Source organism: Epinephelus lanceolatus, chromosome 20 (assembly GCF_041903045.1).
Source record: "Epinephelus lanceolatus isolate andai-2023 chromosome 20, ASM4190304v1, whole genome shotgun sequence".
NCBI lineage: Eukaryota > Metazoa > Chordata > Actinopteri > Perciformes > Serranidae > Epinephelus > Epinephelus lanceolatus.
Genome location: NC_135753.1, coordinates 8,987,091 through 9,009,819, shown reverse-complemented (window position 1 = coordinate 9,009,819; position 22,729 = coordinate 8,987,091).

The window sequence follows — 22,729 nt, the reverse complement described above, 5'->3', positions numbered from 1 at the left end:
TTGTGTTGCTCTGCAGTTACTGTCCCCAACGAGCAGCGGGTGCTGCTGTGAGCTGCTCCACCGTCCCAAAGCACTCACAGGCGGTCACACTAGCCTCGCGCAGCAGCCCCACAGGGTAGAATTTACGTATAAATAAATGGACACATTTTATGATGTAGGCCGAAAATGAGCTTCCCCTCCTTGACAGACCAGCAGCCGCCACTGTAACAGTGGCACATTTCATCATGACGTATTAACGTAACATGAGTTGTAGCATAAACTATATGATCCTTTGCAGGAAGCTACATTTGTTTTTTTATGCATGTTAAGTTGTTGTCCTAGATTTCGGTATTAGATTTGTGGTAGTTGTAAATATTCACAAGATGCGGCAGCTATCATAAACTCAGTAGATCAGTTGGTGATAGAGCCAGCCAGTATCAGCTACGGACAAGTCACGGAAGTCAAGTGCGCAAACAAGCAGATATAGCAAGCATCTAGGTGAGTGACAATCGTTGGCAATAATGCTCCACCAAGTTACAATGCACTTGGGACCGTCATTACTAGGAAGTGCGCAACAGCCATGTTTGATTCAAGACAACACTACCCTCTCAACATTCACACACTTTGCAAGCAAATACATACTGTACACAGTGTACTGTATGTAAGTATCAGACTTGAGACACAGCAATAGGCTACATCCAAATAAAATCAATCTAAGTACATATGAACATTTAAGCACCATTTTAGGAATAGCCTCCATTCATACATTGATATACGTGGGCTGGTGTAAACAGGAAGTAGACTCTGCATTTGGTTGCTTGGTTGCAAAAAAAATACTACAAAGAAAGAACAGCAATGGCAAAAAGTAAGATCCAATATTTAGGCCCAATACCAGTACACCCCTTGTCCCTACCACTAACCCCTTACCACTCTAGAGGGGAAGAGTGAAGTGTTCTGGAGCCTCCAAAGGGAAGTTTTTCAGAGGCACACTACAGACTGTAAAAAGAAACCATGAGCAAGACGGCCACGCAAGCAACCAAAGAAAACCACAAATGTATTTACTTCATTATTAAAGCTTTAAAAATTACAATAACCATCGTTATCTTAGTTTAATTAATTTCCAAGTTTTATCATGGTCCTTTTTTCATAACAAGCTAACAAAAGAAATTGCTGGTAACCAATGCTGATGTCTCAGTAGCTAACTAGCTAACTGGCTAACTAGCTAACATTACATTGTTATTGCTGATTTTTAAGTGGCAGTCCTGCATTTTGACATATTTCCATGTTGTATTGCTCCAATTTGATGGCATATGATGCCCTAAATTTAACTCAAGTCCATTGCCTTATTTGCTGCGTCAGCGCTCCTCAGTGCAGACTGGCAGGGAAGAAGCATGAGTTGCTAAAATTAACCCACAGAGCACTGCTAGTTGCCTGGTAATGCATTGGTAATGCTGTATTCTTCTTTATTTGACGACTTGTTTGACTACTTGACAGCAGGAAACTTACGTTGTGAAGTTGTGAATGAATCATGAGCGTCCTCACAACAACAAAAGGCTGCCTGTAGCTCATACAAGGGAAATCACCACTGCAGATGACAGCGTGTTCGCAATGTTGGGCAACCCTTTCTGCTTCTGTTTATATAAATACTAGGGTCTTCTTCAAGGGTTGTCCCATTTCATAGGGGAAGTTTCCCTTGTAACTCTGTTCCAAGGGGCAAGGTGGCACTCGAAAACTAGGGGTAAGGGTAAAAATCCGAAATGGGATTGGGCCTAAGTACAAAATGGACATCAGATACACAACATGCATCTCATATTAATCATCTTAACATACAAAGAAATAAACTTATACTTAAATTATTTAATTCCACACCATCGTGTAATGTCATGTGACATACGTCACTACTGTAGCATGCCATACATACTAGCACACTACATTGTTATTACAAGAACTTGATTGACTTTTGGTTTCAAAGGGGAAATGAACAGTCGGCTCCCAAGTGAAAGTCTGGAGTTTGTTTGACCAATCCACCACTCCCACCCGCCCTATATGAATTCTCTAGCTCTTTAAACTGTAAAAGTTGCCAGTGGCGTTATCATACTGCTGTGAAGGGGCCTCTGTGCGTTGGTGTCAGATGCCAACATCCACTGACAAAGCGGCGGTATTTGACAAGTTCAGTCATTGCCAACTACGTCAACAACCACCCATTGTCTATCATACTGCTGTCAAAGGAGCCTCTGTGTGAGGATGTCTGACACCAACATAACTGACAAAGCAGCGGTAATTGACAAACTGGGAGTGAGAACGGGATGGCTCTGCATGGGCAAAATCTGCATCAGGCACTGGAAATTAAATTTAACCAGTTGGAAACTGAAGAAGAGGACATGCAGAGAGTGAAGAGACAAGTGCTTAGGGAGATGGAAAAGAAATTAGAGAATAGGAGGATAGAGGAGTGGGGGGTGGTTTAGGATGTAGAAAAGAGAAAGGGGATGTAGAAGGAGAAGAGAGGTATGGGGAACTGAACAAGAAGGCCAAAAGACAGAAAGACAAAATACCAACAGCAGAGGAGCAGCAATAATGTTATCATGTTTACCATCTCATGTTAGCATGCTAACATTTGCTAACCAGCAGATACAGCTGAGGCTGACAGGAATGTCATTAGTTTTGCAGGAATTTGGTCAGGAAAAAAAAGAAATTCTCAGTGGCAATGGTGTAACAGAATGCAACTTGGACTTAATCACCCTCAACTTTATCCATTAGATCAATCTCTCCCTGTGTAGTGAACTCAACGTAACACGTTCAGGTCAAAAAGTTAGACTCATATTGCAAGGCTTTTAAACACATCCAAAGGATATAGAGTATTTGATGGAAAATTAACCTTTTGAAACCTGAGCAAATTGGCTTTATTTCTTTTAAAAACATGGGAAGAAGGAAATGAGCAAAGAAAGAAGAAATGACTGGAAAAAATAGCAAGAAATTTGGAGAGAGTGCTTAAAAAGTATAATAATTCTGTAATATAATTTTAAAATGTAATGTGAATGTTTTCCTCTTATTTATTTTATTATTTTCCAATTTTTGGGGGGAAATTTCTTAGTCGCTCATTGCCTTTTTTTTGTTTGTTTTTTAAAGAAATTGCACCAATTAGCTCAGGGTACAAAGGTTTAATGATTCAAAGTTTCCTTTCATGATGAAATAAAGAAGTCACATTCTTCCAACCACAAAGAGAAGCTGCTAATGAGGGCTGACAGAGCCGTTGAGGTGAACAGTGTAACTGTTTGCCTGATACTCTGAGACCTCAGAGCAGAAAAGCTGATGTCACATAGTTCACCTTCCTGCTGTTTGCTCTAAACAACAACACTGATGCAGAAGAACGTATTATCATTCAAAAGGAATGGGATTTTTACACCTTTAAACTCCCTGCGAACACCAATTCCTGCCTGATCTCCAGATTTGTTGGTGAGGAGAAGCTTGTCCTGTGGAACACCTCTGACTTCTGGTCTAACAACTCCACAGTACCCGAAGACCTGAAACAACAACTTTCAATTGTCAGCAAGGCAAATATTTCCTCTTACATGATCCACAACCTCACCCATTCAGACTCTGGCCTTTACCAAAAGGAGTGTTGGACTGAGGGCAACATGACGTATCAGAAAAACATCACTGTTACTATTTGTAGTTCAATAGGTGGGAAAGATCTTTTACAGCAAGAATTGGAGAAGCAGTGTCTCTGCCATGTGATGGAGCGGCTGACTATCTGGATATCCAGTAGTGACTTTAGATATGAACAAGAAATATGGACCAGAGTCTTTGGGGACATCAATGATGGACAGTTTAGTGGAGGATAACACGTGGTGAAAAACACATTGGCCTCTAGTTTTGCAGACCGAGCGAGGCGGGGGCGCAGCGCACCTGCGCTTCGCCAACTGGGTGTGGCCAGGCGGATTTTGCAAGTTTGGCACACGGTGCGCGCTGGCGCAGCTACTCCTCTTTCCCACCTCCGTCCCTTCTACCTGCGCAAGTCGGAAAGAGGGAGGAGGTCACCACAATTGTGGAGTGGGTTTTACACAGCCGATTCACATCACACCAATCAAAAGACCCCTCTCCTCGCCCTTAAATGCGCCGCGCGAAGGCGTAATGAGAGTTTACTCAATTCGCCATGGCAGAAGAGAGCAGCAGTGTCAGACGGCCAAACTTCTCCCAGGAGGAAACTGATGTTTTGGTCTGGGTCTGCTCGCAGTGTCCGAATATACGGAACTGCGAGCAGACCTCCACGGACTGATGATGCAAAGGTAGCCTGGGAGGAGGTCACCACAATTGTAAATCAGGGGCGTCGGTAGTGTAGTGGATAGTGCCGGCACCCCATGTACAGAGGCGATACCTCGCTGCAGCAGTCGCAGGTTCAATTCCGGCTTGCAACCATTTGCTGCATGTCAACCCCGCCCCACTCTCACTTTTTCTCTCGCAGTCTCACTCTGTTTCTTTTCTTTTGGCTTTTCTAAGATGACAGATGCTGAATATATACTCCCTATCTGATGCTGTGGCTGTTTGTGGTTGGCTGAGAGGGATATGAACTCATTAGTTTACAGCTGTGTTAATCAAATCACGTTGGGTTTCCATTATGCTTGCCAAACGTGCCAAACGGTGCCAATCCCCTTTGATCTGACATCAGATGTGACGGGACAGTCGATATAGAGATACATTTATGTGCTGATTGCAGATAGTTGCATTGAATAGTGTTTTTGTGGGTATTTATTGCATTGTTAATGTGCCTGATATTCTGGAAACCTGCCTGTGAGGTTTTGGTGACGTGTGCGCACTGTCCGCCGGTCAGCCAAACTTCCACTACACCGGCTGCGCTCCCCCTGCGCTGACAGTAGACCTGGTTTCAGCTGGCGAGCTTTCAGCGCACCTTCGGCGAAGCCTTTTGGCACAAAACTGTCACTGCGCCAGGCTGGATCTGTCGACACCTCCCCCTGCTGCGCCGCCACACCCATCTCAGCGCACCTCGGTCTGCCAAACTACCAAACTGAGCGCGCCTTGGGTTGCGCTGCTCGAAACTAGCTCTGCGCGGGGTTTGCCACCCTGCACCGCGCCAGGAAACTAGAGGCCATTGACTCTACATGTATCCATCCATGGAATAACAATCTTTACGGAGTTCGCCTGTCTGGTGAGAGACGGCTGTGTTGCCATGCACTATCACTGATGTAAGTGGTTACGAGCCCCCGAGTTGGAAGAGGTTAACGTCACTGACAACACACTCCGTCGCTGTCCTAGAACAAAAGGAAATTTTTTCTTCAGTCAACCAAACCTACTCCCTGTTTTTTTCATCACTAATACTGAATCACTCAGGTTTGTACATCTGTGAAACTTTCAAATTAAATCAAAATCGATTGCAGCCATATGAGCTGATAGTGTGTCCTGAATTTGGCCTGCCTGTGTGTGAGGCATCTATGTTTTCATAGGCTTGGATGTAAACTATAACGCACTTGATTGGTGCGTGGAGGAATACAACTGCACGGTGGTAATTCTAGAAAAACAAAAATTGATAAGAAGACTGTATTTTCCCCCCTGAGACCTCCTGTGGAGCTCCAGAGTGTCATTGACTACAAGACCCATAATCCATCTGGCCAATTGCTGGCTATTGGTTGGCTTTAAACCAGGAAATGGAGTTCAGCGAGGAGAGTCCGGTTTTGGAAAGGTCCAATGCAAAAATTCTAATGAACTCATGCAGGCATATATACTGACAAACATTGAGTAATTAAAGGTTTTTGCACTAGGACAAGTACGTTTTTAGATTTTCTAGCCTCTAGGGAGCCATGTGTTTCCATTCCTTTAAGTATGCTATGAAAATGAGTTGCAAGAACTGTATGGCAGACTGTCCTGCGGTGTGTTCAAGGACATTTGAAACAGCAACCTTTAAATGTAGGAAACGAGATAATTTACATTACCCTTCAAGGTCCATGTTTATTTATTGTACGTCCACTGAATTTCATACAGGGATTATAAAGCCAGGGAATACAACACTTTCTGGCAGCTCAGTTTTGGCCTGATCGTTGCTGATGGTTGCATAATCTTGTGACAATAACAATTACATATTGATGTAAAAATGACGGTAATATAAAGTTCACCGCGATAAAATTACATATCTCAAGTCTTTAATTTTCTTCTATCTCCACTTTTCATCACCCTTCCTTTAATCTCTTTTGCCTCCTTTGACAGTCTATGAATAAGCATGACCAGATGAATTTGCCAAACCACTTCATGAAGAAAAGTGTCAGCGAGTGCATGAGTCTGCTCTCTCCAAACTGCTTACTGTTTGTTTACCACCCTGGTTGTCATCTGCAGTGACTCAGTATGGAAGTGATGAAGGATGAGCGGTCTGTCACAAAGACTGACACCGATTGATGGTTTTACTCTCCAAACCACAAAGGTCAGACTGAAACAAGCCACTAAGCTCTTCTGTGGTTTGCAGATCAAAAGAGCCTCATGGAAAGACTCCACATGGGTATGGCTTAAGGTACATTATGGGGCACACAAAGTTCATTGGGGTCTGCCATCTCCCCAGTTTGGAAAAATCAGATTTTTGGGTTAGTAGTTAAGGTTAGGGTTAGGTCAAGTTTAGGGCTAGAATTAGGCAAGTAGTGGTTGTAGTTATCGTGACGGTGAATCTCCAGGATGCATGTAAGTCAATGGAATTTCCCCAGAATTTACCTTAGTAATCATTTGTGTCTTTTATTGTTTCTATCCTGTATTCTATCTTATTGTCGTTTCTACCCTCTGTTTTAATCCACACTAGCAGTGTGGCACTAAAATGTCATGTCATGAATCTGACAGTAATTTTGCATGCACACTTATTTTATGCACAGAGTAAGAACATTTCTACACACATATTTGCGAATGAGGCCCAGTGTGAGCCTATTAGCATGCTGACATTAGCATTTGGCTAAAGGCACTGACTTAAAGACCAGCTTGCATCGCCATAGACTCATAAGCTAAACTTCCTGTGCCAACTCTGGCTAACTTTTTTCTCCCTCATCCATAGACAACAACAACAAAAATGCAAAAAATAATAAAATGAAACGAACAGAAAAATAATAATAATTACATTTTTTTATTATGCCCGAGTTTGTTTTATATGCACCATATTGTAATTGTTTATCAAGTAAAAGGTTTATAGCTTTTTTTTTGTTCTTAACCATGGATAGCAGGGCCAGACCTTGAGTTTTGATGGCTGGCTCTAAGCTGATTTGGTTTGGGGGGGCCCCCTCATTTTGCCACATCACATGACACTGAACCAACTTTCGTATTGTAAATATTAGTTTAAGCACACATAATAAGCATGTTAAGAGTAAAGAAGGACCTATCAGCAGCAGCACTATCTCTAAATAGACTACAGTAAATACAGTTGAAACGTTAAGAAATAGCCAATAAAGTAAAAAAGAACACCATGAAGTTGACCTTTGACCTTACAGTGACCTTTGACCACCACATTCCTATAAGTTCATCATTGAGTCTAAGTGAACGTTTGTACCAAATTTGAGGAAAATACCTCAAGGTGTTCTTGAGATGTCCATTCACAATAATGGGATGGACGGACGGACATTCCAAACATGCCTCTGTGCCACTGTTGGTGGCACAGAGGCATAAAAATGTCCCTATTGTCCCCAGGACACAAGTTGTTAACTTTTGTTTGCTTGTTTTGTCTGTGCTACATTTAAAGACGTTAGTCCTTGATGCTATGAGATACAGAAAAGCTGCAAATCCTCACACTGAAGACGCTGGAACCTACAAATGTGTTGTGTTTTTATTTGATAAAGTGCATCAAAAGGATTTATCAATTATTCAAATTGTTGAATTGTTTCCAGCACTGGTGTACTATTAAACTGAGACTGTTTTGTGGTAAGGAGGGGATGTTGCGTAAGAAGGCTCAGCAGTGGTAAAGCTAAAGTGATGGGTTAAATGGAAGCCTTAAGGAAAAACACACAACACACTCTGAAATCCATCTTGTTCTTTCCCTCCCCATCTCCATCTCCATCCCCATCGCTCCAGCAATCCCTGCAAAAGATTGACGGAGAACTCTCCAACAAAGGGCCAATTCTTACACAAGCAACGCTCTCAGCTGTCTAAACTCCTAATTAAGCCTTCTCTTAACAGGTATCCCTGAGATCCTCGAAACCCTTCCTCCAAGATAAGAAGACACATGGGCTCAAAGAGACAGACGAGGAGGGAAAACGTAAAACCATGTCTGTTAAATCAGTAATTAAGTCAGAGCTAGGGTGTCAATCGGTAGAGGTAAAAACCAGAAGAATCCTGGGGCAGAAAAAGCGGTGAGTGTCAACCGATGTGATTAAGTCCTTGAAGTGTAATTGCACGAGGGAATCAGGGTATTGTCGGCGTCAGAGAGGGATTTCCAGGAGTGAAGCAGGAGGGAGGGGATGGGAAATGACTGCGCGTACACACTTCAGGTCCTGGAGCTTGGGGAGGAAGGAAGCTGGTTTGAGCTACACTTGAAGCAAACAATACTTAAGTTCAAAGAATAGCATGAGGGCTGAGCGGAGGAGCTGAGTGCTCGCCGTTGATAAAGCATACCATCTGTTGTTTATACCCCATCGTTACCTCGTGGGCATCCTCTGTGAAGAAAATGAGACAAACACATGGGAGCCGGTTCATCCACTCAAATTACAAGCCCTATTTTTCTTCTTTTACCAGCCCCTGATGAGCTCTTGGTTACCTCTCGAACTTTCGTGCACGCTCATGAATTTTATTGTACGGTTAGAAGCATCCACAAACATCTCAACTTCTCACACTTGTTTTTCCACACCAGATGTGGCCTGCAGAGAGTAAGCTGGAAGTAGTTCAGGATCTTTTTGGCCATCTGCCCTGCTCATGGCAAAGGCTACAGTGAGAATCTGTCTGAGCAAAAGGTCCACTGCCTCCAATCAGTCTACGTGTTTCCATGGTGGGCGTGCAGGAAATTAAGAAGCAGGAGCAACGTGATGTTCGTCATTTCCTGAGCTGAATTAAATCAGATAGATATCAGTTCTGACTCGTGTGTACACGGAGTATCTCAAATGCATGACAGCACTTTCATTTATTCATGCATATACAATCTAAGTGCACAGAGAATTTAGTTTTTGACCCCGTTACTGAGTAACCCAGTTTTAGTTCACTGCATCAAAACATCATGAATACTTTATAGCAACCTGGCTAGGAAAATATTTCTGGCATGGAAACTTTTTTCACCTTCAGTGCAAGCTCATTGTTTTGAATACATTTTGTACAGACAAAAAATCTGATCAGTTTACTCAACACAGAGAGCAGAACTGAAAACAGTGGTATGATGTCTCCTGTGGCTCTGGAGGAACATTGTCAAGTTAACAGCCCTCGTGTTCTAAGCATTTTTTTAAGAGAACATGTATTACAAATTGGACATGTGGGGTTTGCATGAAGTTAACATTTTGGGGGTAGCTGTGTCTAATAAAAGATGCTGTCAAGTGGAATTATGAGGAAAGTAGGAGCCTTAAAACCTTTTCATGACTTTTCAAGGACCCATAATAAAATTTAATCATCAATCACAACATATAACATGAACAAAACTGTATGGTATACTTGTCTCCAAATCTTAATTATTGAATAAAAAATAAACAGCAAGTTTTTCCAATTTCTAAGAGACGGTTATGTTTGTTACATTACATGAAAGGTTATCCACAGAAGAATACTGTAATGATTAATAACACAACACACAACAAAATTCCATGACTTTACCACAACCTTCGATGATTTTGACTACCGACTAATTGAAAAATGGAAATTGGAATTGGAAAATGAGATCGTAAAATTCCATGACTGTTCCAGGTTTTTAATGACCATGGGAACCCTGTAAACACTGGGATATATTGGCCTCTGCGGCTTTGATTTTGACCATCATTTAGCCTTTTTGTAAAAAGCTGTTTCTTGTGAGTTCCCCAACTTTCTGAAAGTTTAATTATCCCTTTAGAAGCCCATATACACCACATCAGAGAACTAGTGGCAACATAGGCCAATGCTTCCCCGCGGTCACCTCTGTCTTGGCCATGAGGTTGCACTAAAACACACTGTAATGATAACAGCCAACAGCCAACTAGCACTTACATTCTGCACCTGTGAGACAGGAAATAACTCTTCATACCAGCAGGCATTGGTAGTCTGTATTTGTCATTCAAAAGGGAAACTCGAAGACCAACAGGATGGATTCAAGAGGCTAGTTAGCCAGTTAGCACACTAACAACACAACCTGATGATGAAAGAACAAATGATATTATCGTGCACTAGACAGCAATAACACAAATTACAAAGCATTTCTGCTGAAGAGCTCAATGGCTCCAAAAATAATCTTACCTATCTTTTTTTTCAACTGCTGTCTCTCGTCTTGTCACATCAAACACATTTTGGTCATTTTGCTAATGTAGGGACCATCATTTAGCCTTTTTTTCTGGGACAGTTGTAACACTTTTAGCAATTTTCCCAATAAATCAGAAACCGTTTACACTGGAACAGCCAATTTGCTATATTAAAAACTTTAATGTGTCAACTACAGAAACAATGTGTGAAAGTGCTTTTAAGAAATATATTCAGGTTGCAAAATTCATCTAATAACAGTGACTCCAATGTTACAACCATCCCAGTGTACAGGGAGAGTTGTAACACATGCCAGGGGTGGTTGTAACATGTCTACAAGGCTACATAATTAAGAAATCTGAATCTGAAGCCTTTGTTATCTACAGTAAATGGCAGTCAATGTGCTTCCAGTTTAGAGAAGCAGACACCAGTGCCATCACAAAAGCTAAGCAATGCACTGCTGTGGATGCAGCAAAACATATTTTGGCCACCTAAAAAAAATAATATTAGTCTTAGAGGATGCTATAGTGAGAATATTTTCTCTGTTTTGCCTTACTGTCAGACTGCCTCTTCTTTTGGCACTACATTTTCTCGACCATAAAACTTCCATATTCCTTCATATAAGCGCAGCTGTGCAGGGCACTGTGCATCTCAGGTCAGTTGTTGGGGTCAGAAAGTGTTGTTACGTGATCGGACTGAAACAAAATGTCACTTTTCTAAAGATGGTGCGTGCTTGTGTTTTTAACAGGCTGCTGAAGCAAAGAAATGAAAACAGTTGGGGCTAGTTGTACTGAATATACACATCAACACTTCACCTGCAAGACTGAGACTACTCTGCGTTTGCAGTGAACATTTTGCTCAAGAGGATTATGTAAAACCGCCACAGAATAAGCAAAAGAGACACTTGCTGAAGAACACTGCTGTACCCAACAACCAGTAAAGTGTGCAATGCTATTATTCAGATAGATCCTGAAGTTGTGTTGCAATTAAGTTTCTCTCATTTTTTCAGTCTGCAAAAGTTCCTCTTCTGTATACTCTGGTTCACAAGGGTAGCCTATCCTTTAATCTCCACAGTGAAGTGGTGGAAAATATTCTCAATATAACGGCCACTTAGAGTGATATTGATTTTGTTTGGTAGGCCTTTGTTTAAGCAGTTAAGATATGTTTCTGTCTTTAACAGTCACTTTGCTTCCATGTCGTGTTCCTGTCTGCTTCTCTAAACATGGAGCGTGCCACCTCACATCTACTGTAAGTGATACACTGACTATGGATGAGTACCTCATCTCCTCCTCAGTCTCTTTGAAAATTCCGATCACCTAGTGTCTGCCACACTTCCAGTCAGCTAATCTTTCTCTCTTTCCCCGCTTCCAGCCTGTTCACTTTATTTAGTTTGGCTACATCTGATTTGTCTGTAGTTTCAAAACCTATTTTAAATTATACTCTTGTGTAATCTCCCCTCTTGTTCCAGTGTTAAGATAGGTTGTAACATTAAAATGAAAGAAATGGAGTCTGGCTTTTCCCTGCATGCAGACATAGTTACTGATTCAGCAAGCATGTAGGGGTATAATGTTTGTTTCCACATTTCCATTTCCTCAGAGCTTCCTCGTGTTTTCAAGGCTCAAAGTGCCAAGTAGTTCATAATAAATAGCTGAGGTAATTTAAATGATTTATTTCAAAATGTTAGGCTTCATATCCACTTTGAATTTTTAAAGAGTCTGACAGTCATGGGTCAATATATTAAAACACATTATCAATCATTAAAATCATCAAGAAATTATGCAAGCAAAGGTCTTAAATCAGTCATTACTTAAAAAAAAAACACCCAAAGTGTTTTTACTTTAATGCCAGCACTCATTTCTTACAAGTGGGTGTTGTTTTTTATTAAATTTGGAAGGAAACCCATTTTTCAATTATGCTCTGACCATTTAAACCACCTAAAATCAACAAATGACCCCAGGTCTTATTCTCCAAACACTGCTTTAAAACTGGAGATATTAAATTCACAGACCTTAAGAGCTTAATGTTTTTCCAAATACAGTCTTCACTTTAAAGTGTTTTAAATGGGGAGTTTTGCAGGTACATGGTTGAAAAAATCTGAACTGAGTCCTCAACCAAGCCCTCAATAGACGCTGGCCTCCACAGAAAGATTAAATCCTGAATTTCATGAGCGTGGGATTGATTGGTAATGTTCTCTTGCATGCTGGACGCTGTCAAAATGCTAATGAGGGCCTTCGTACCCTTAAAACCCACCAGCCATCTGTGTAGAATGAGGGTCGCATGTATGCAAGTGCACTCCCACACACACACACACACACACACACACACACACACACACACTAATTAACCTGTCATTACCTGCACCAAAGGAACAATCGCACAAGTAACAGAATTGATTTTACTCCTCCTCTGTACGCTGAATTTTCTTGCTTAGTGAGGGTCATTTTCTCCGGCTGTCATATTTCAATTTGTTTGATCATCTCAGGTCTGACTGCAGCTCCTTTCCTGAAAGCAGGAACGAGAGCTCATACATGGACATGCAAATTTTGATGGGTCATTTTCTGACCGAGTAAGCTTTCATGTTGGAATTATAGTACGGACAATGAGGAGGTTTTGAACATCAAAGGCCACGATTTGATTAACATTAGACAACCCAATTGCCAGAAAAAAATGTTGGAAATGTACATTTATGCAAACCAGGGGTATGTTACATTTGCATGTTATTATGTAGCAGACATGTTGTAACTTAACATTGCAAACATGCTGTGGTTAACGTGCAGTTAGGTTGAGGCACAAAAGAATGCCTGGTTATGGTAAGGAAAAAAACATATCTTGCATTAAAATGCCCACTTTCGGGGGCACAGTGGGTCACTACAATACACCCACATCTGGTGCCTAAAACCACTGATAACACAGTGACATGTTGTTACAAAACACAGCAACAAGTCACAACAAAACATCCACATTTGATGCCTAAAAAGCCGCTGGAAACACAGTGACAGGTTGCTACCAAACACCCATGTCTTGTGGTTAAAAAGTCGCTAATAACAGAGCGTCAGGTTACCATAATATCCACATTTGGTGCCTGAAAAGCCGCTAGAAACACAGTGACATATCACTACAAAACACCCATGTTTGGTGGTTAAAAAGTCACTGGAAACACAGCAACAGGTTGCTTCAAAGCACTCATGTTTGGTGGTTAAAAAGTCACTGAAAACACAGCGACACGTGGCCATAAAACACCCAGATTTGGTGTCTGAAAAGCTTCCGGAAACACTGTGACAGGTTTCTACAAAACACCCATGTTTGGTGGTTAAAAAGTCGCTAGAAACACAGCGACAAGTCATGACGAAACACCCACATTTGGTGCCTAAAAAGGCACTGGAAAACACGGCATCAAGTGGCCACAAAACACTTAATTTATGAAGATCGCCATGTTGTACCACCATGTTTCCACCGAAGACCAAACTTGACAAATGAAACACTGGCTCCAGATAGGGCCATTTGTGTTTTTGCCACTATAATTTGAAGCCCAAGTGCAATGAGCAGCAGCACCGGAGTTAAGGCCTTTGCACACTGAGTCATCTTTTTTTCTTGCCCAAAATTATTGCCATCTAAATACAACCATACGTTGTCTCAAACATGTTTGCACACAGAATTCAAACCTTTTATCCGTCATTAACAGGCTTCATTTTCTGTGTTTCTGGCATCTGTCAGAACCCTTTAGAGAGTTGTTTGACTAAGAATCAGTGAAGAAAATGTGGCAGTGGGACACATCTGTGACAAGACAGAGGAATGGGTCGCACAGTAAACTTTCATTACTCAAATAGCCTACTTTCAACAGGTCGGATAGCAATATTCAGGTGGATGATGATGAAGAGGAGGAGGATGTGGACCACACACAGACAGTGCAAGGTTTCTCTGCATAACTTATTTTTTGGATATCAGATTAGATATCGGTGTGTACAGGCCTTTACACTGATTTGTAAGGTCAAATTGCTTTATTCAGTGTTTACTGGTTGACATCACTGGGCTGTTTTGGAAAGGAGGAGACCTCTGCATATAAGTTGGCTTCTGGTGAGAACCTCCTGAACGTCTGGATCAGAAAAAGTTGAGCTCACATTAAATTAGGAGAGAAAAGGGGTGAGCACACATTAGCATGTTGTGGGCAAGCCGCCTGTCTCTGAGATGCCGTCGAGATGCACTGATTTATAAAGTGAAACTGCTTTATTCAGTGTTTTTAGCTATTGTCATTAATTATCAATTATTATAATAAATCTTGAACACTGTAGGAATTCCAACTTAGAGAAGTGTTAGCTGGTTGTAATCTGCAATTAACCGCTAGACCGCACCAAATCCCCCTAAATCGTACACACTTCACAATTAAAGAGAAATACAATCAAATAATAAAATACGATGCAATTTTAAGTATGAATCCACCCGGCAGTCATTAATTATCAATTATTATAATAAATCTTGAACACTGTAGGAATTCCAACTTAGAGAAGTGTTAGCTGGTTGTAATCTGCAATTAACCGCTAGACCGCACCAAATCCCCCTAAATCGTACACACTTCACAATTAAAGAGAAATACAATCAAATAATAAAATACGATGCAATTTTAAGTATGAATCCACCCGGCAGTACATTGAATAGTTCAAATTCATATCTGTATCTGCAAAACAATGACTATTGTCAAATTAATCTAGTGGAGTAAAAAGTATAATATTGGCTTCCAAACTATAGAAGAGTAGAAAGTATCAAGAAATGGAAATACTTATGTAAAATACAAGTACCTTAAAACTGCACTTAATTACTCAAGTAAAAGTACTTTCCACCACTGGCTCTCGTTGGTAAAGAACGTAAGTTTAGTATTGAAAACTGTGCGCTTCATCTTCTACATGTCTTATGATATAATGTTCCAGGTCAGAATCCTCCATCTTTGTAAATTGTTCCTCTCTGTGCATTTTTTGGGCAATACAGAACTTTGTCCTCTAATCCTTTCAAATATTTAAGTTTTCAGCTGCCTGACATACTGTAGGAGTGTTCTCTGAAAAATTGATATTGCTTTTATTCACTCCGTTGCACACTGTCACCCAACACTGCCTCCTACAAATAGGAACTATAACTTTTTTTCCCCAGCATGAGGAAAAGAAGTCTCATCTGCTGCTAGGCTTAAACAGATGACAGTCTCCCGAGCGTATGCCAAGAATCCATGATACATCCTCGAGAGCGCTCACATAATACGCTGATACGAGAAAGTAGTTCCTGTAACAAACCTGGCATTTAATACTGTGTGAATTTCTGACTTCCTGCCTTGAATAAAACATGAAAATGATCCGCCATATAGGTGAGAATAAGAACACTTTAGTGAGTAACTTACATTTGATTTTCAGCATTTCATGAGTTTAAATCTTTCAAGTTATCTGCTGGATGGATTCAGCAATACATCAGGAGGGTAAAGTTGCACTCAGATCAAAATGTGTTGCAGAAAGTAGCTGTTGTGTTTCAAACTATACCAGAGCTGGTAGTGCATTATCAAAAGAAACTCCAATCAAAGCTGCAACTTTTGCACAAACAAGCTGCTGGAGATTTTGTGGGATTCTTCACATCTACAATGCTTTATTTTCTTGGCTGCATAAATTCTTATCTAAAGAAAATGAAAACAATATGGAAATTGAAGGAGATTTTTTGAGAATGTTTTTTTTTTTTTTATTGTTGTGTTGGAAGAGTTTATAAAGCGTGTCACTGAGAACCATGGGTCTCCCAGGTGCATTATTCTGCCTCTGTTTATGAGTAAAATCAAATTAGTCATCTCCTAATCCATACAGAGAAGACTTTGGATCTGAATACTAACAGCAACACTGACAAAGATGAGCTAGTAGCAACAGAAACAGGACAGCTAGTGACATTTGCAAAAGAAAACACGTTTTAATGACAGTGGTTTTACTTAAGTAGTGGAAGAAATACTCAGATCTTTTACTAAAGTAAAGGTTGAAATACCATGGACGTAAGAACTCCAATACAAGTAGAAGTCCCAAATTCCAAATAATCCTTAAGCAAAGTTTTTATCTAATATTATTAAATATTCTCAGCAAAATGAAGTTGCTCCTGGCAGTCCTGCGATCGAGACTAAGGGTGAACAGCGATCATGCATTCACAGTTTACCCTTTTTAATTAGGTGCTCCCCTCTGATTTGGAAATGCCCCCACCTGTTGTTAAGTCACTTGTGTTGGTTTAAATAGAGGTCTGCTGCTGTTTGCTGCTTAGCAGCCATCTTGCCTCCTCTCCTGATGAACAATGTGTGACACAGTCAAAAGCTCCAATACAGCTACAGCTATGACATTGCCTTTGTAGGGAGATGTTTTGTAAACTCCTGAACATGGAATACTTAAAGGGAAATTTCAGTTTATTTCAACCTGTCTCCTATCGTCCTAAATTTGTTTCAAGTGACTAGTGACAGAAAAATAATAGTTAGCATGTTAGCCGTTAGCCTAGATACAGCCGGGGCGCATTAGTAGCGTCAGACTTGTTAAAACCCTTATTTTATACAGTCTATGGTTAAAACGTACGTGAAAGGGCATACTTCAAGTGCAAAGTTAGTCCACTAAACAAGCTTTTTCTCCACAAAGACCGCCTCATATCGTTAGGATAAATGTCAGAGAACATATAGAAAACGACATGTAAACGTGTTGTCTTACCTTACCGGTGTGGTGCCATGTTTGTTTACCATTTAGCTCTGCTTTCCAAAGCGTGGCTGAAATATCGCAAGAACAAGCAGCGATCTCATACCGTGCCTGAAATCCCTTTAAAGTTTGAGCCCTAAAACAGGAAATATATTTAAATATCCATCTGTCTTTGATCAATACACAGAACCTAAAAATACGCTTTTGTACAAGCATGAAATTAGATCATAAGCTGCTAAAAACTTTTTGCAAATGCTGGAAAATAATAAATGTTTAATAAATGTTGAAATGAAAATCAGGGGGAAAATGGTCCACACTTTGTCATGGATGCACTTGAAATAAAACCCTATTCTGTGGTCATTAAAGTAAAGAACCCATCATTAAGAGTGAATAGAGATGGCTGGCTGTGGCAGAGCAGTCCGTGATGAGTGTTCTGCCACCGCTGCCTATGAGGAATAGAGGTGTTTTGCTGCAGCAAAGCCGGCTGCAATTGGTCCCTGGAGAGCGTTAATTACCTCCCTGACACTATATCAATAAATATTTGAGGAGAAAAGAGGTTCCTGAGGGTACACAAAGAGATCCTGCTTTCCACTGAGGTCACTCAACCATGAAATGTGGGACTTCAATAAATAACGCTGTAAAGAATAAGCTTTTTTATCTTTTAGTGGAGTCCATTTTGTTAAAAAAAAGAATAATTTGTGAGGTTATCTTTGTTTTTAAGCAGTAAATGTCAAGTACAACTAGATGCTTATGTTAAAGCTAAAAAAAGAACCTCAATCAAACCACTTAAAATGAAGACTACTGGAGTCCTTACTGTTCAGATTCAGAGTGTTTGCTTTAATAGTTCACCAAAAACAGCTATCAGCCGTTGTTCGACCTGACACAAACAGGAAACTACAACAGGAACTTCATGGCATTTTTTTTTTTTTTTTTTTACAAACACACGGGCACAGAAATGACAAGCCTCCTCTCCTGTCTTCTCCAGTTGTAACTCCTTATGTTTCTGTAAAAGTCTTGTACAGGGCAACTTTTGATTTGAAGAAAAAAACAATTATAACAGAAGACAGGAAGGAGATTCAGTGGTGCGATATTCTCTCAAATCACAGGAAAATGTCATGTGAAAAGGTTGAATTATGACGGGAACAGACCTTTATCCTGTTTAGAATACTCTGTCTTATCATTCGTGATCTTCTACTGGGAAATGTTTAATCTAACAGGGAAAAATATAAAAAGCCATGTAGCCAAAGGCCAAAGTGCATGTTCTTGGTTTTGCATGACAGCATTTTACAGTGTTTGATGGGATTTTACTGCCTCCAGATCAATAAGCTCATATATCAGCATTGTACAGACACTGTAAGGGTGAAAAAACAAGGCGCATTGCTTCTCTATCCACTACTGCTCAGTGAATATTGGGAGTTAGGCAGTAGGTGGCGCTAGTTTTCCAGTCGGGTGCCACTGCAGAAGAGGGAGCAACAAGATGACAAAATTAAAGAGCGCCAGTCAAATGAAAAAAAAGACAATGGATGTATAACAACAGAGAGCACACTGGACAATGGAAATAGACAGTTCTGTGCTTTTGGAGAATTTCTGATGACAGCCCTGTGAGCATTTAAGTGTGTCATGCACCAGCCAGAGATGACAAAGAGCGCTTGCAGCGGCCTGTGTAATGACGGTACGTCACGACTGTGCGTTATTATTTGTTCACTTAATCTGTTTCCATTGCACTTATGTTTTGTTAGTTGGGTTTCCGTCAAATTAAGCGCAAATTTTAACACATTCTTCAAAACATCTATGAAAAAAAAAGTGAATTTATGTCATTTACCATCCACTACTGTTATGTTAACATTTTGCTGGTTCACTGAGATAAGCAATAGGTGGTGCTAATTCTCCATTTAGGTGCCACTAACGTTTTTGTGACATTTGGGGATTTTTTTTTCAATTTCTGGTGTTTCCACTCCTTTTTTTTTAATGTGCAAATTGCTAATGTGCATAAAAACAGGTGGAATGCCAAATTTCTGTTAATACACCAACTTTTCTTCCTATTCCCTCTACTACTTTTTTTTTTTTTTTGCAATATTTATATATTTTTAATACATATATATATATATATATATATATATATATATATATATATATATATATATATATATATATATATTTTAAATTTTGGCATTTCCATTCAACTTTATGCTGAAATTGAAAATGCGCTTAAAAAAAACCCGCACTGAACTGACTTGACTTGAGGGTCACCTCTGTGGAAGGAGGTTGCAGGAAAAAACTTTAACTTCTTAACAACAGCCTATACTGAGGCTTTGTGTTGAAAATCTCCTAGCAACCACACCTGGTGCGGTCTCATGTTGTGTATACACCAAGCATGACGCAAATTTTTGCGTCGCGTTATTCCCATGAGTTTGAATGCCAGAATATTTTGTGTTGACTCATTTCATATGCGCCAATAACTAGCGTCACATGAACATGAAATCACTGAATCGGTGAATATTTGTCTTCGGCATCATATGTCCCCAAAGGATCTAAATGCTGATTGGCTAATGCAGCGCAAATCATTGAAGTTCAGATTTTTCAACTCTTGCGAATGAGTGTATGACGTGAAATCACGCTACTCGCTTTATTTGCGCTGCTTAATTCGCGTACTTTGTATCATTTGCATCGTGTCCATTGCACCCCCCAGAGGGAATTCACGTCTAATCGTGTCTTTACAGTACATTGACTCAGCACGTAACTTAATCATGTGAAGTGTTTTATTCACCCTCAGTGTAAACACAACATCAGAGGTCAGCTGATGAAAAAGAACGCGAAAAATACAAAAGATTGTTGTTGTGTGAGTAAATTCTGTGCCAATTTCAGACTCAGGCAGGATCATTTCTGAATGCAACCAATCTTCTAGTGTGAAAATATGGTTAAAACAAGAGTGATTAGTTATGATGCTAATATTTGCTCAATCATGCTTTGTGCCAAAGTGAGAAAAATCCAGTCTAAAACTGTACAAAGCTGAGCACCTCCCCAAAAATGGCTGCACAGATGGAATATTAAACGGTCAAGTTCACCAAAATTACTAAAAAGCATATCTTTGCACGCACTTTCACACAAAGTGATGTCTAGTATGGGGTCCTTAACGTTCCGAAAGGAGATAGTTTTTATTTTGTAAGTTAATAATCTTGTCCCCACAAAACAATAACTTGTTCCAAAAAGATAATAACTTGTGAGCACAAGATAAGAGTTACTTCCTTGTGCGCAAAAGATAATAGGCCAACATGTTTCTACAAGATAATAACTTGTTCCAACAAGATAATTAGCTTGTGCACACAAATAAAAAAAACACCTTTTGGGACTTTAGGGGCTTCGTAGATATGGCTGGTTTCAATTTGTCCAGGCTTTGAGATATTGGAGTTTCAACACATTTCAAAAGCAACAGCTCGAAAACACTTTCAAAAAAGTGAGTCCCCATAGAAACCAGTCAATTGTTTCTTGTTTCAATTAAATCTGTCTGGAGTTTTAAACAGAAATGGGGACGTCCTTCTGGAAAGAGAAGTTACTGTTGTCCATTGTGATGGAGGCAGATATCTCAAAATCTTGGCAGATAACAAATATGTTATGTATTGATAGGTGTAATGTCCCATTAGTAACAGTTAGGACTGTCTTGCAAGAATTTCAGGATAATTTTATTCTTCCTCCTTCTATTCTTTAATTCCCTCAACAGAAAAGTGAATTTCAGCAACACCATCAAGATGAAACATTTCTTAGTGCTACTTTCTAATATGGCATACATAAACAAATGGTTTTAGGAAATACTTATACATTGTTATTCATGCTTTATAGATCAGTAATGATAATTTAAGGACAGGTGGAGCAGTCCACTGTCTATTGAGTTCCTATATATGATAAAATACTGATTTATAAAGCATTGAGCCATAATAAAGCCATCATTCACAACATAAAAAGGCAGTATAAAGTATACCCTACTAATAAAACTGACATGTCACATAGCCTTCCCAAAGATATCCCCAAAAAAGATTTATGCACTTTTTGTTTTAACTAGGATTTCCTTTATCACAAAGTTATCTCGGGCAGAGCCAGAAAACCACTTCAATCTCAAGTGCTGAGAAATTAGCAAGTATTTCAGAGTCCGCAGAGCGCAGAGTGCTCGGAGCTAAAAATATTTCAACTTTCAGCGAAGCAGCGCCGCACTTCAAAAGGACTTTCAGTGTAGTCTCATAGCAACAGCCGGAGCTGCAACCAGCACACATTTCCCAAATGAACCAGTTCAGCTGAACTTAACTCCCGTTTCTCACTGCAACTGTGAAACAAATAGTTGCCCTTTTGGTGCCTAAAATGCTTTCATAACAGAATATTCCTGTGCAGGAAGCATTAAGCTGCCAAATGGATGACGTTTATTTTGATTTCATCCATTTAAGTCTGATTTAAATGTCTTAGGTCTCCTTTCTCTTAAAGAGGAGAGAAATCTCAGACTTTGCTTCGTTGAAATGGGGTAGAATAATGTTTATATGGAACGCCAAATCAAAATGAATAAAAATCAAAGACAAATTCTGCTAAGATTAAAAACAACTTATTTTCTGTTAAATAAAATGCAAAGTGGTGAAGATATAATGATATGGGTAGTCAAAACAGATTTTAGAAAGCCCCAGGTTGAACAAAATATATATAGTTTTAGGGAAAGGTCACTTCTTCGACCTTCAGTGATTGGGTCATCCATCGTTTAGATGCGTTAGATACGTCTAGGAATTATTTTTAAGTGAACAAGTGGATATACGCATTTATACATAACACTGGTACAGTATATAATTCTTTATATACTAAAATACCAAAAATACCAAACACTTTGTTTCCTTATGTTGTGTCACTGGTATGTCATGCCATCTCTGAGTGCCCTGAAGTGTACTGAATAAGTTGTTTTTTTAGAGCAACACACACACACACATACACACAGAGCTCCATAATCTCAAATCTTAATACAACCAAGTAAAACATATCAACAAAAAAAGGTTTCAGAAAAAAGACAAATTACAATCATTCTGTACATGACGAGGCTGCTGTACAAAAGAGTTCACCCTGTTTGTGTGCACTGTACACTCCATTGCTTTAACGATACAGTAAACAGACAAATTGCTCGCCTCAACATATAAAAGTGAAAAAAAGAGAAGCATCCATCTCTGCGGATGCGAGAGATATTCAAAAGCAGATAAATCGATACAGCCGTCATTAACTAGAACCCTGCAGCGCCCGCCCACTCCTGACCCGTCACTGACCCATTACTCACACACACAAACACACACCATCGCACTGTTGAGCCCATGTCCACCGGTTTTCTAAATTAAGGAACGTATTAAGATGAAGGGAGTCGATGGTGTGTGGGCTGCTGGTGAAGGCCTGGTCAAAGCTGGAGAGTCCGTCTTTGGAGGACGATAGTGGTCTGCAGGTGAAGGTGAAACGTAGATGAGCAGTAAACAAATGGTGACACACTGAGCATCCGTGGGAAAACACACAAATGGATGCATTGTAAAGAAAAACTTAAAACAAAAATGTTGCCTTGAATGTCCAATAGTCCATTACGTAAAAAAAAACTAACTATAGGCTTATGGGCTCTCTTGCCAAGAGTTAGATGAGATCAATACCACTCTCATGTACAGCAGAGGCAGGAGGCAGTTAGCTTTGAT